The sequence below is a fragment of the Danio rerio genome, chromosome 23 (assembly GCF_052040795.2).
Source record: "Danio rerio strain M-AB ecotype USA chromosome 23, GRCz13ab, whole genome shotgun sequence".
Lineage (NCBI taxonomy): Eukaryota > Metazoa > Chordata > Actinopteri > Cypriniformes > Danionidae > Danio > Danio rerio.
The window spans coordinates 14681684-14695589 of record NC_141043.1 but is presented as its reverse complement, the minus strand read 5'-3'; positions in this window follow the sequence as shown (position 1 = coordinate 14695589).

Sequence of the window (13906 nt, the reverse complement as noted above, 5' to 3'; positions counted from 1 at the left end):
CATTCAGGAAGAGGTCTGGATGTACTGTAAGTTTAGGCCAGATCTGAGCCAGAATAAAAGCAAACTGTGGCCAGGAATTGGGTCAGTTCTGGTTCATTTGGTTGAATTCTGGCTGATGTGTGGTATTGCTATGGCTAATTGTGGCCTAGATCTGGCAAACATGAAGAGGACAAAGTGCCATCGTTCCATGCAGTATATGGGCCGGATGTAAGTGTCTGCTGTGGGCTGGATTTGAGTCAAGTGATTTTTTTTGCTGGGTATTTATTTGCGTTTATAATGAAGTTTTTAATGATTTACTATAATATTATAGCTCCTATAATTTGTTATTTTGCAATAATTACACTTGATTATTTGTGTTAAACTGCTGCATAAGATTGCTATTTTGTTATTTTTGAAACAGCCAGACAATATTTACTTCTTGTTAATAGAATAAATAAAATTTCAACAAGTTAAACTAGTCTTTAAACTAATTGCTGGCTGGAGTTTTTTTATTATGTAATTTATTTACACTATAGATCTAGACTCCCTGGGCCCGTTTCATAAAGGAGGTTAAGTGAAAAATATTTTAACCCTGAAATGAGAGAAACTCTGGGTTTTCCGTATCAAAATGGCAGGTTTGTTAAACTCGAGAAAGCAGGGTGAGTAAAGCCTGTTTCTGAAAGAGAGGTAACTTTAACTCAGAATCAGTTACCGTGGTAACTTACTTTGTGAATCTAACCTGGTCAGGAGCAGGTTTTATTCTCTAAACTCAGAGTTTCTGTCGGCCTCCTCCCCTTTTTAATAACAAAGTGGTATTTCTCGCCTTAGCCCTACGTTTTCACCCTCTCATTTTAATGCTCATTTTACACATGCACATAAAAACGAGTGATAGAAACGTTATGATGCACATAACTTTTGAAAATTTGCATAAAAAAACATGCTCATAACTAAGTAGGATAAACTTTTATTCGATAAGAAAATATGCGCATTAACTACTAAGAAAACACTTTTACTGAACAAATTACAGTAGACCTATACATTAAAAAAGGTTTGTTATAAGAGATGATGATGAAAATGTGTGGGAATGGACAAACCAGCACACTGTAAAACATCTGAAATGTTGTTCTGGTCATTCATTCTAAAACACCTTAACCGTTTCAGTATTAATGTTATTTATTAATGACCTATGAAGCGTCTGGAGCGAGCGTCTGTTCTCCGCGTCTCATGGCTTCAAACACCCCCACGTGTTCGATTTGTGTCAGCATTGTCTTCTGAGGTGCAAGTACTTTTATTAAGTAAAGCAAAGATTGATGCAGCTTCTTTTACCTTAGTAAATTCTGTTTTTACTGTTGATATTTGGTGCCCATTTAATGACGGAAGTGACAATTTTGTTCTCTGACTCGTTAGATGAAAACGCTGCTTTATTCGCACATCTTTTATGCGTTATTCCAGATTTTGCACATATTTAATTAATGTATTTGGATGGAAACATAACTATTGCCTACATTGCAGTCACACAAAGAACAAAGTCACGTACAAGAATGGCTTGTCCTTTTTTTTATAAATAATTAGGTTAAATTCAACAGGGACATTTACCGTTACTAGATTAATGGGATTATTATTCTTTCTAAAAATTATTGTTTAGTTTTGCTTACATTTTAAATGTCATACCAACCTCTATCACTTGATCAATAAAAAAGGCAGATACAAGTGCACTTTTAAGTCTATTAAAACAGATCAACGTGTATAAAAGTGGGAACACGTGTAAAAATGTTATAAACGTCACACATAACATTACTTATATTATACATGAATATTTAAATACTTTAAATGTAAAAAACGGATTAACTTGAGCTGTTTTCCCACGGTAACTGTCTCGGTTTCACTGATGCAGTAGTGTTACTTTTTTAATATATGCTCATATTTGCCATAACTTTGCTTGAGCACATCAAGTTCAGCTGGAGAAAGAAATAGTGATCTCTTTTTTCAGATGTTGCCATGGTCACTTGTAATATCTGCGCTCCATTGATAATGCCTTTTTATAGTCACGGTGTGCACTTAACTCTGAGTTGGTCTACTTAAAGTTGATTGACCTTACTCAGATCCGCTATTATGAAACCAAAAACTCAGAGTTTTTAATATCTCGGTAAATCAACTCAGAGTTCAAGTTTAAACTGTTAGTTGGCTGAACCTCCTTACTGAAACAGGCCCCCTGTGTTCTACTACCAATTACAATTGTAACCAAAGATGAAACCCATTTTTTCATGGACTTTTTAATTATTTTATAGAAAATTTACATTGATTGTTTAATATCCTTACAAATACCACACATCAATGTATGTCTTGTCTAGGACAAAATGGGATTAAATGGGTTAATAATTCTTATAATTCTAATAATAGGCCTACTGGTGAATGATTTGAGGCACAATCTTACAGAGATGCAATTATCAACAATGCACAGATTTTAGTGTGACCATCACCAAAAAAAAACTAATTGTGAGAAAATTATTAAGTGTGTGTGTGTGTGTGTGTGTGTGCGTGCATGCGTGTGTGTGAGACAATAACCAACACTAAAACATACCCTGAAACTGTGTCTAACTTAATGAAAAGATGTATTCTGCCTGTCAGATAATTTATGTCCTTTGTACCCTTCCAGAATACACATGTACAACACAATGCACATGCGGTCTTATTTTCATGTAATTTAAATTCAGGGAATCACCTACAAACTATAGACATAAAGTAATAAAGGAAAAGACAAAACACATTTCCTTAAATCAACAATTGAACCAAAAGACTGATGCAAACACTGAATACTTTTACCATATTATGTACAGTACCAACACTTAAACAAGTTAAAACTGCATCTATCTTAGTCTAATGAAATTTATTTTAAATTCAGGGAATCATTGACATGTCTGTCAATAAGTCAAAACTAAAAATAAAGGGTTCACAAAGGCAAGAATGCATGCACATTTTCTTATTACAACAATTATACCTTAAGTACCTAGGATATTTTCACAATATGCAACATGCAAGACAAAATACTGAGCTTTACAATGCAAACAAGAAATATAAATTAACGAAGCATAGGTTTTCCTAAAATTTCAAATAGCCCAAAGAAAACAAAATGAAAAGTCTCTTATAAAATAACTCATCGTCAAAACAAATGAAAAAAGTCTTCCTCAGATGACAAAATGAACATTTCACATTATACTTTATTTTTGAGGAAAGGCCTTAAACTGAAGAACATTTGTCAATTAATTTGAATGTTTTTTTTTTCCTTTACTTAATTGGTAAGCAGATAATTATGAGGCAAAGGGAGACCAGAAGTAATATTTTCTCTATATTTCATATATTTTAAGCTAGTGTGTTAAAATGACTCAAACTAGTTACAAGAGTCTGCTATTAAATAAATGTTATTTTTGCAACACAAAAAGAAAATGCTCAGTTTGTTTCAAACGGCTTTAATGAAATGTTGTGACAACAAAAACAAACAAACAAAAAAAGATTAAAAAGCTTTTTATTCAACTCTGAGATTTCAGTTTAATGTGTGTCTCTGTGTTACCAAGCAGAATATAATGTACATGTGTGCATCAGCTTTAACAATTGAACACTATTTGGGTGCACAGGTTTCATGAGCCCACAAAGGATGGCCAAACACTAAACTCAAACTCCTGAACACAAAATCAATAGTTTTACAACTGACCGGGAGTATTCTATGAGTTTGTCCTTACAGCCAACAGCTAAATCGCTATCACCAGCAACATGCAAAATTATCTACAGACAAACAAATAAGATAATCTTTCTGCAGTCTGTACCAGGACTTTTATTGTGTGTGGAATGAGGACTAATATGAGCATGTAAAAAGTGATTCACTGACTTTACTTAAAAAAAGTGAGTAAATTTTTTGCCTTAAATGCAAAAAGTTGATTTTGATTCGATGTGTTTTTATTGAGCATAAACGACAGACATGTCTTTTTATCAGACATGGTTTTGTATGAACTCTTGAACTGTTTTATTATGCCACCCTGTGGCTTCTGCATGAACTGCATCATGATTAATTTGAATGATTTACATTTCATGACATCCCCCCTTTTTTTCCATTTTTTAGTCATTTATTAAAGTCCATGACCTGAAAATGAGAACCACAAACATTATATATATATATATATATATATATATATATATATATATATATATATATATATATATATATATATATATATATATATATATATATTCAGCCTGGCATCACATAACATTTTTTTTTTACATTTATTTTACAAAGAAAAAATCTCTTTTCATTCTGTAACCACTTTTGCGTTGTTCCTTAAACTATCATAACGGAAAAGCTATTTTTCAACAGCCCTTCTTGGCTTGGTGACAATCCGTCCACTTGCTGTTTTTGTTGGAAGGCTTGGAAGTTTTATAGGACTACACTTTTTTGTTGTGTTTTGTTTTGACTGTTTACTTCACAAGGTTCACCTGCATAATTCTGCAAATTCTGCTGTTACAACTTTTTGTATTGATTGATTTTCCTCGTTCTTGGTTATGTTTTTTTCCACTTTTGACTTCATCAGAAACTCACTGTTCCTTCAGTACATCTGCCCATCAGGAGTCTGTACGACATATGATCTGGGATGATCAGAAAGTCCAGTTACTTGAGCTGGATTCCATACGCCATTTTGCCATAATCTGACATTGTTGCCAATCTGAAGTTTCTCAAGCACCCTTGCTCCTTGATCAAAGTATTCTTTCAGTTTCTGTTGTCTTTTTTTCTAACAATTGCTGCACAAATGTTGAAACCCTGCAAAAACAGACAGGGTTTCAACATTTGTGACATTGTTGGAAGTCTCGTTCTCTCACATCAACCCATCAACAACTGAGCTGGTGACGATCCGGTGTCTTCTAATGGTGTACTCCTAAGGTTCAGTAAAAAAAAAACAAATACGAATCCTTTCCATCTGCTTTAATCGTTTTTTCATGCTCTTTTACAATTTGAACTCCTCTTTCAACCATTCCATTCGATTAAGCATGGTGGGGGCTAGATTTTTCATGAGAAAACTCCCACTTTTTTGCAAAAACTTGGAATTCACAAGAGCTTAATTGAGGTCCATTGTCTGAAATTACTGTCTCAGGAATTCCATGTCTAGCGAATTGTGACCTAAGATGTGTGATGACTGTTGCACTTCTGACTTTTGTCATTCAACCTCGATGAACTTGGATTAGTAGTCCACTAGGAGTAAATATTCCTGCTGGCCAAAGGTGAAGAGGTCAACACATATCTTTTGCCAGGGTCTTTCTGAAACACTGTATAGATGTAATGGCTCTTTGCTTTGTCGTTTGTGATGAGTCCTACACACGTCACAGCTGTTCACCATTTTTGTGATACTTTGTGACATTCCAGGTCAAAAGAATACTTCTCGTGCTCTGCGGCTGCAGCTTTCAATGTGCAAGTGACTTTTATAAATTTACTTAAGCATTTCAGCTCTCATTGCTGCTGGAACAACATGTCATTGTCCTTTGAATAAAACTCCATCCATTTCTGAAATTTCCTCTCTGTAATTCCAATAATTTTGAATTTCTTTTGCAGTTTGATGCTTTGTCTTCAGCCATCCGCTCAGGACTGTCTCTGTGAGTTTCATCAGTGTCATATCATTCTTTGTTTCTTCTCTGAATTCTTCAGATTTCTCACTTGACACAGGCAAATTAGAGACCACCATAAGCACTTGAGCTTCTATGTCTTTATCAAATGACCTGGTCACTTGTAAGAAAGCTCTGGACAATGCAGATGGAATATCCATCTCCTTACCTGGCTTTTTCTGTACATGCACTTAATATTTCTGTAGTTTCATTAATAGTCTGTGTATTCTAGCTGGAACACTGCTCAATTTTTTTTTTTTTTTATTATCACTTCAAGTGGCTTGTGATCTCACTCCACATTCATTTCTTTTTTAAATACATACTGATGGAAACATTCTAGTCCAAACACTATTGCCAACATTTCTTTTTCAATTTGGGCACCACGTTGTTCGGTTTCCGTTAAGGCATGCCATGCATATGTCATCGGTTTGTCCTCTTGGAGTAGGACTGCACCGAGTCCACTTTTTAAAGCGTCCACTGATCGTGTCACAGGTAGGTTTACCTCATAGCATCTAAGCAAAGGAAATTCACTGACCATTATTTTTAATTTGTCAAATGCTTGTTGATGTTCCTCTCTCCACTGCCATGCAACATAAAATCTGGTTAATCCACATAAGGGTTCAGTATGTTGTGACATGTTTGGAACAAACTTTGCTAAGTATGTGACCATGGCTTGAAATCTCTCCATAACCTTTTTACATTCAGGTGTTGGCATTCTCCTTACAGCCTCAACCTTGTGTAGAGCTCTACTAATATAGGATCTGTTGATATTAAGCAGTTTTTGTTTTTCTTTTATTTTTTTCAACAAACTATTTTAAGAACTTTCTGCTAAATAACAAAGGTGTTTAAATTCTGATATCATAGTTATTTATGAAAAATATTATCTAATAAATAAATAAATATGTTTTATGTGTCGAGTTTGATGACCTCTAGAGGTTAGGGGGCGGAGCTTAGAAGACGGGAAGGAAGTGAAACCAAGAGCAGAGAGTCAGATGCGTTGGATTTAGAGTTTTTGTTTTAATAGTTTGCCTTGAAATAGTTACACAAAAGAAAATTCATGTGTTAGTTCTGAGTTTACAAAGACTGTTAACCCACATCCTTAGTGCATTTGAGGATCGCTGGACAATCTGTGTGGTTAATTGTTCAGAGAGAGAGAGAGAGTGAACGTCAGACCTGCGGACTGAAAGATCGATTGGAGAGAGACTGAGGCTTTGCTAATCGGGCCTGTTTGTTTCGTGATCGGAGGATTTACAACTGCGGTGATGCAATTCGGGATCGCGGATGGACGTCAGAGACGTTTGGAGTGTGTCTGGTTCTGTGAATGGGTACTGTGATTGTGACCTTCATTATTTCTACGGATTCTGTGAGTACTGAAAAGTGTTTTTTTCCAACGTGAGCTCCAACATTGCGCGCCAACGTAAGACTTAAATCCCAGCTGGGTAACATTTTATTTTGGGTTTTATTTGATGCTATAATGTTGCTCAAATGTGTGTTTGCTTTGTATGTCTGATTAAGTGAAGCTGTGTTGTCACTGAAAGTGAATTGAGTCCTACAGCTTTAAAGTGATTTAAAACACAATGAAAGAAAATTAACACAATAGCCTCACAATATTTAATAAATGTAAAAAGTTATTATATGCCTTGCATTTGTGATTTTCTTTTACAGAAAGGGTGAAAATTAATGGTTAAATAAACCAGTGTGTAAAATAACTTGTAAATGAGAGAGTTAAATTATATTATGCAATAGAAAAAGAAAACAAATAGTCACTTCTACTCTGAATAACTCTACATATATATCTGAGGCCCGGTGTTATTAAGTGTTTGTTATTACCATTTCATGAACAGACATTGATAATTTTAAAGTTATAGGGATGTGCCTCTCACCTTGAATTTTATTTGAATTTCCCTAGACATATTACTTTTTCTGAGCTAGTTAAGGGGAGAGGGCTACATTTGTGGGGGCTCGTTCCGGGATCAATCAGATTACTCAGATTGTTAATTCAGAAAGAAATTTAGAAGTGATTTATTTGCGTGTATACTTATTCTGGGGTTTATTTTGAATATATATTTTTCTCTTTCATTCAGTTTTTTTTTACAAACACATTTTACATTCTTTTTTTTGTAAGTTAAAAAAAAAATGGAGGTTAGTGAGATTATTGCTTGGTGCAGAGACAAAGATGTGGGTCTTGACAAAGTTATTATTCTTAGCAATGTGCCTACAGACTGTGAGGACAGAGTGATCTATAATGTACTAGATACTGCTCTGGGAGTTGGTAAATGCAAAGTGCTTGGTTGTCGCTTAGATAAAAATAAGGAATTTCAATTTGTTTTGATTGAATTTGATGATGACATATCCAAGACATCTATCCCTGCAGAGATTGGAGGACCTGAAGTAGGTCTCTGGTACACACAGGTTGTGTGTGTTGCAGCTGAAGCTCCTAAAAAGAGCAAGGAAGATGAATTTCAGACTAAGTTGAATTTGTTCCTTCAAAACGAAGGAAAATCATTAGCTGACATTTCAAGTTTGGCATCTCCTGCTCCTGACCTCAACACTAAGCTGGTCGAGGCCATAAACTCCCTTGTTCAAACATGTCATGTGGCTTCATCTGAGGAGAGAGGGATATATAGAAAGCTGCGCCCTTTTTCAGGGTTTATACCAACTCCTCTTGGGGAAGACGAGTTTGAGATTTGGGTGGAGCAGACTACACACATTTTGGAAGAGTGGCAGTGCTCTGATAATGTTAAGAAGCAGAAACTAGTAGAGTGCCTCAGAGGTCCTGCAGCAGATATTGTAAGATTTGAAAAGACTGGCAACTCAGCCGCTACTTATAGTGACTATCTTAGTGTACTAGAGTCAGCATTTGGCAGTACTGAGGATGCTGCAGATTTAATGCTTAAATTTCGAAGCACATACCAGAATGAAGGAGAGAAGCTGTCAGCCTACATATTGAGGTTGGACAGGCTGCTCCATAGCATGCTGCGGAAAAAAAGGAATTGAGTATTCTGCTCTTAATCATCTTAGAATGCAGCAAATAGTCAGAGGTGCCCTGGCAGGTGACATGGTGGCTATGCGTTTGAGGATGACCCACAAGCTTTGTGAGCCACCTTCTTTCAACGAGTTAATGAAGGAGGTTAGAGAAGAAGAAAATATGGTCAGCAGTAGGCGCACCTTACCGTCTAATGTTGCCATGTCTGTAGTGCCCACTACCAAGAAGGATTCGTCTGCTAACAGTGGTACTGTCGACTCAGAAGTAGAAAAGTTAAAGAAGGAGATTAGAGGGCTGAAAAATGAGGTGTCTCGGTTGTCAGCTGCAGCCAAAGAACCTGTAGCCCATAATCGTCCAGCCATGCACAGTCTGGCTGCTGTTGCTGACTGTAAAACTCCAACACGTACAGTAACCAAAGCCAACATATTTTGCTACAGATGCGGGGAAGATGGGCATCTTAAGCGGGACTGTAAAAACGATGAAAATCTCAGGAAAGTAAACCAGCGACTCATCAGAATGAGACAATCTTCGGGAAACTTCTCCGGGGCTCAGTAAAGGAACGGCCTGAAGCTCCGGGAAAGACACGTTCCACAAAGTGCAAAAGAGTCCAAGCTGAGCCAGCAGTTCTTCCGAGCGGGTTAGTAGGACCCAGTTCTGTCCTTCCTGTTCAAGTGGAAGGAATCTATGCAAAGGCTTTGTTAGATAGTGGATCGCAAGTTACCCTGCTATACAGATCCTTCTATGACAAATACTTGAGACATATGCCATTGATACCAATAGAAAATTTGGAGATATGGGGATTGAGTATGCAAAAGTACCCATATGATGGCTGTTTGTCTTTGAGGCTGGAGTTTCCAGGATCTGTTGCAGGAGTGGCGGAATCCATAGATGCACTTGTGCTGGTCTGTCCCGATCCTGTCATGAAAGGGGATGTAAACATTCTGGTGGGAACAAATACATCTGTAGTGAAAAAGCTGGTAGAAGCATGCAAAGAAAAGGTGGGAGATGATTTTCTACATACCTTGACTGTTCATCCTGAGATCAGAGATGCTTATGAACGGGCCATAGCAGTTGAAAAGAGTCACTGTGACGACAGCAGAGGAACTGTCTGGTATCTTAACCCTAAGCCATTAAAGTTGCCTCCCGGAGAGAGTGCTAGGGTTTATGGAGTGTTGAAATGCCCTTCTGCTTTTTCTGGAAAGACTCTGTTAGTCGATAAGCCAGAGGAATCTGTGTTTCCAGATGAACTGCTTGTAACCGCCGAAGTACAGGCCAATACTGTTGTTCAGTCAAGAAAGATTGGAGTTACGATCAGAAATGTCTCCTCTCGCACTGTAAATCTTAAAAGAGGAATGCCCATTGCTCATGTGTTTCCAGTGGAGGTTGTGTCTACCAGCTCAAAACCACAAGAGTGTAGTGGACAGACTAAACTAGATGCTAGCTCATTTAACTTTGGTGATTCCTCTGTGCCCAACGAATGGAAACAACGACTGGTTAAAAAGATGTTGGAAAGGACAGATGTGTTCTCCTGTGATGAATTTGAAGTTGGATGTTCAAAGAGTACCCAGCATCGGATTCGGCTGACAGAGAACAAACCTTTTCGTGAGCGTTCAAGACGTCTTGCTCCAGCTGATCTGGAAGATGTCAGGCTACATCTAGAGAAGTTAAAAGGAGCAGGGATTATCACAGAATCCAGGAGTCCATATGCTTCTCCGATTGTTGTAGTACGGAAAAAGAATGGCCAGATCAGAATGTGCGTGGATTATCGAACGCTAAACCGACGTACTATTCCAGATCAATACACTGTTCCACGGATAGAGGATGCACTAACTTGTCTGAATTGGAGCAAGTGGTTTAGTGTATTGAATCTCAGGAGTGGATATTACCAGATTCCTATGAGTGAAGCAGATCAAGAAAAGACAGCATTCATCTGCCCAGTGGGGTTCTATCAGTTCCAGAGAATGCCACAGGGGATTTGTGGAGCTCCATCGACTTTTCAAAGAGTTATGGAAAAGACCGTTGGGGACATGAACTTGTTGGAAGTATTAGTGTATCTGGACGACCTCATCGTATTTGGCAGGACATTGGAGGAGCATGAAGAGAGGTTGCTAAAAGTCTTGGACAGATTACAGAGTGAAGGATTGAAGTTGTCTTTGGATAAATGCACCTTCTGTCAGACCTCTGTCAGCTACGTTGGACACATTGTCTCCCAAGACGGTGTCTCAACAGACCCCTCCAAGATTGATGCTGTAAAATCTTGGCCTCGACCTCAGAACGTGTCAGAACTGCGTTCATTTTTAGGTTTCTGTGGATACTATAGAAGATTTGTGAAAGACTATTCAAAAGTATCCTATCCACTTAATCAGCTCTTACAAGGTTGTCTGCCTGCAGCAAGTTTGAAAAAGATCAAAGCAGGACTTCGCCCAAAACAATTAGCGTACAAAGCTACTGACCCTTTTGGGAGTAGATGGACTGATGCATGCGAAACTGCCTTTAAAGAGTTAAAGGTGAGATTAACTGAAGCTCCAGTCTTGGTCTTTGCAAATCCTCAGCTCCCCTATGTATTACATGTCGACGCCTGTTGTGAAGGACTTGGTGGTGTGTTGTACCAGGATCAAGGAGAGGGGTTAAAACCAGTGGCATTTGTCAGCAGAAGTTTGACGCCTTCTGAAAAGAACTACCCCGTCCACAAACTTGAGTTCTTGGCATTAAAATGGGCGGTGGTTGACAAGCTACATGACTATCTCTATGGGGTTAAATTTGAGGTCCAGACAGACAATAACCCGCTAACTTATGTTCTGACAACAGCCAAGCTGGATGCTGTAGGACATCGTTGGCTGGCAGCCCTCTCAGCCTATGACTTCAGTCTCAAGTACCGGCCTGGGAGACAGAATATCGATGCTGACGCATTATCTCGTCGATCTCATCAAAAAGAAAAGGAATGGACAAGTATTCCATCTTCTGGTGTAAGATCTTTGTGTAAGCTGCCAGGTCAGGACAAGCCAAACTGCTTTGCAAGTGTCAGCAGGATTGTGACGTCATTAGGTGGATCTCCTAAGTCAATCCCCAAAACGTACTGTAATTTAGCTACATTGGATACTCTAAAAATTCCTAAATTGAGTTCTGTGGATCTGTCCTGTGCTCAGCAAGAAGACCCATGTATGGGTGAGATATGGAGAGCTTTGAAAAGGGGAGATTTGTCCACAGTTAATAAAGAAGCTCACAAAGACATTCGACTGATCATGAGAGACTGGGACAAACTAGTTTTGGATAATGGAGTAATGTTTCGGTGCACTCAAGTACCAGAAAGACCTTGTCATAAACAGCTATGTCTGCCCAAAAAGTTCCATGAAGTGGTTTTAAAATCACTTCATGATGATTCAGGTCACATGGGGTTTGACAAGACCTATGGTTTTGTGAGAAATAGATTTTACTGGCCCCGAATGAAGGTTGATGTTGAGAAATATTGCCAGACATGTGCCAGGTGTGTCCAAAGAAAGACTTTGCCTAGAAAAGCTGCACCCTTGTCACATTTGTCTAGTAATGGACCGATGGATCTTGTATGTATGGATTTTCTTTCCATAGAGCCAGATTCCAAAAACATCTGTAATGTCCTTGTCATCACGGACCACTACACAAGGTATGCACAGGCCTTTCCAACTAAAGATCAGAAGGCAACCACAGTTGCGAAAGTTCTGTGGGAGAAATACTTCATTCACTACGGACTGCCTAAAAGGATGCACTCAGACCAAGGTCGGGATTTCGAGAGCAAGCTCATCCATGAGTTGTTTGACCTATTAGGAGTAGAGAAATCCCGAACAACACCGTATCATCCGCAGGGTGATCCGCAGCCTGAACGGTTCAACCGAACGCTTTTAGATATGCTGGGGACCCTGGATTCAAGGCAGAAACAACAGTGGAGTCGACACATTGGACATCTTGTGCATGTGTACAATTGCAGCATGAATGACGCCACAGGGTATTCCCCTTACTTTCTTATGTTTGGCAGGGAAGCCAGGCTGCCCATTGACTTGAGTTTTGGTGTGTCAAGTGATGGTACTTCTGTAAGGTCTTACCAACGGTTCGTAAAGAAGATGCAGAACGAACTGAAATCTGCTTATCAGCTAGCAGAGGAAAATGCTGAGAAGAAAAATGCAGGAAATAAGAGAAGATATGATCAGAGATTGCATTATTCTCACCTGGTTCCTGGGGACAAAGTCTTGATACGAAATCTTGGACTCCAAGGAAAGCACAAATTGGCAGACAGATGGAATTCTGAGCCTTATGTTGTCCAGAGCCAAATGCCTAACCTACCTGTGTTTCGACTTAAGCCACAGAGTGGAAATGGACCAGTCAAAATTCTGCACAGGAATCATATTCTTCCTATTCGACAACAGTTGAGACAGAGAGTTTCAGACAAAATACCAAAAGCTCAAGAAAGACTTCTGAGACAGAGGAAAAATGTTGTAGAAAGTCAGAGTACAGAACAAGGAACTAATGATGCCTCTGTAGTACAAGAAATTGAAGTCAGAGCTGATCAGACTGTTGAAGAAAGTTGTGAGAGTGAGGATGAAGAATATGGGGTATGGGTTCCAATTCCTAAAGACAGTCAATTGCCTTTTAGTGGGAATGAATCTTTACAGAGTGATTCAGTTGTTTCTGAGAATGAAGTCAGAGATACTGTAAAACCTGTAGATGTGAAAGATAAGACTCCTCAAGGAGTTAGAACAGATGATTCTGTAGAGACTGATTCAAGACTTCTGGTTGAGAATGATTCAGAAAATTTACAAAATTTGAGTCAAGTGTCAGATCTTTGTGATACTGTTACAAGTATAGTGCAGGATCTAGAGAGTGTGGATCAGAGTAATGAAAACGAAACTATCTCTGATAGTTTACCTGAAATTAAAGGGAGGTCTCAGAGAATGAGAACTGTGCCCAAGAGGTTAACATATGATACACTTGGGATGCCAACAGTTGAACCTGTTGTTGTGCAGGCCAAAGTAGTAAATCCAGTCAAATACAATTCTTCTGTATATTTGTGGTTGCATGTGCCATCAAGAAAAATTAGTACATGTGCTGTTACTTTGAAGAAAAGACAGTAATTAGAGTTATTGCTGGGTAATTGATCATTGTGTCATATTTGCCGTTATTTTGTGTTTTTATTTTGAGAGGTACTCTGCATATGTCATTGATTCAGATAATGAGTAACTGTGAAAGAAAACAAGTGTAATTTTGTGATATTTCATTCATTTAGATGTATTTTTCCTCGTTATGAGGGCATAACGATTCTTGGTG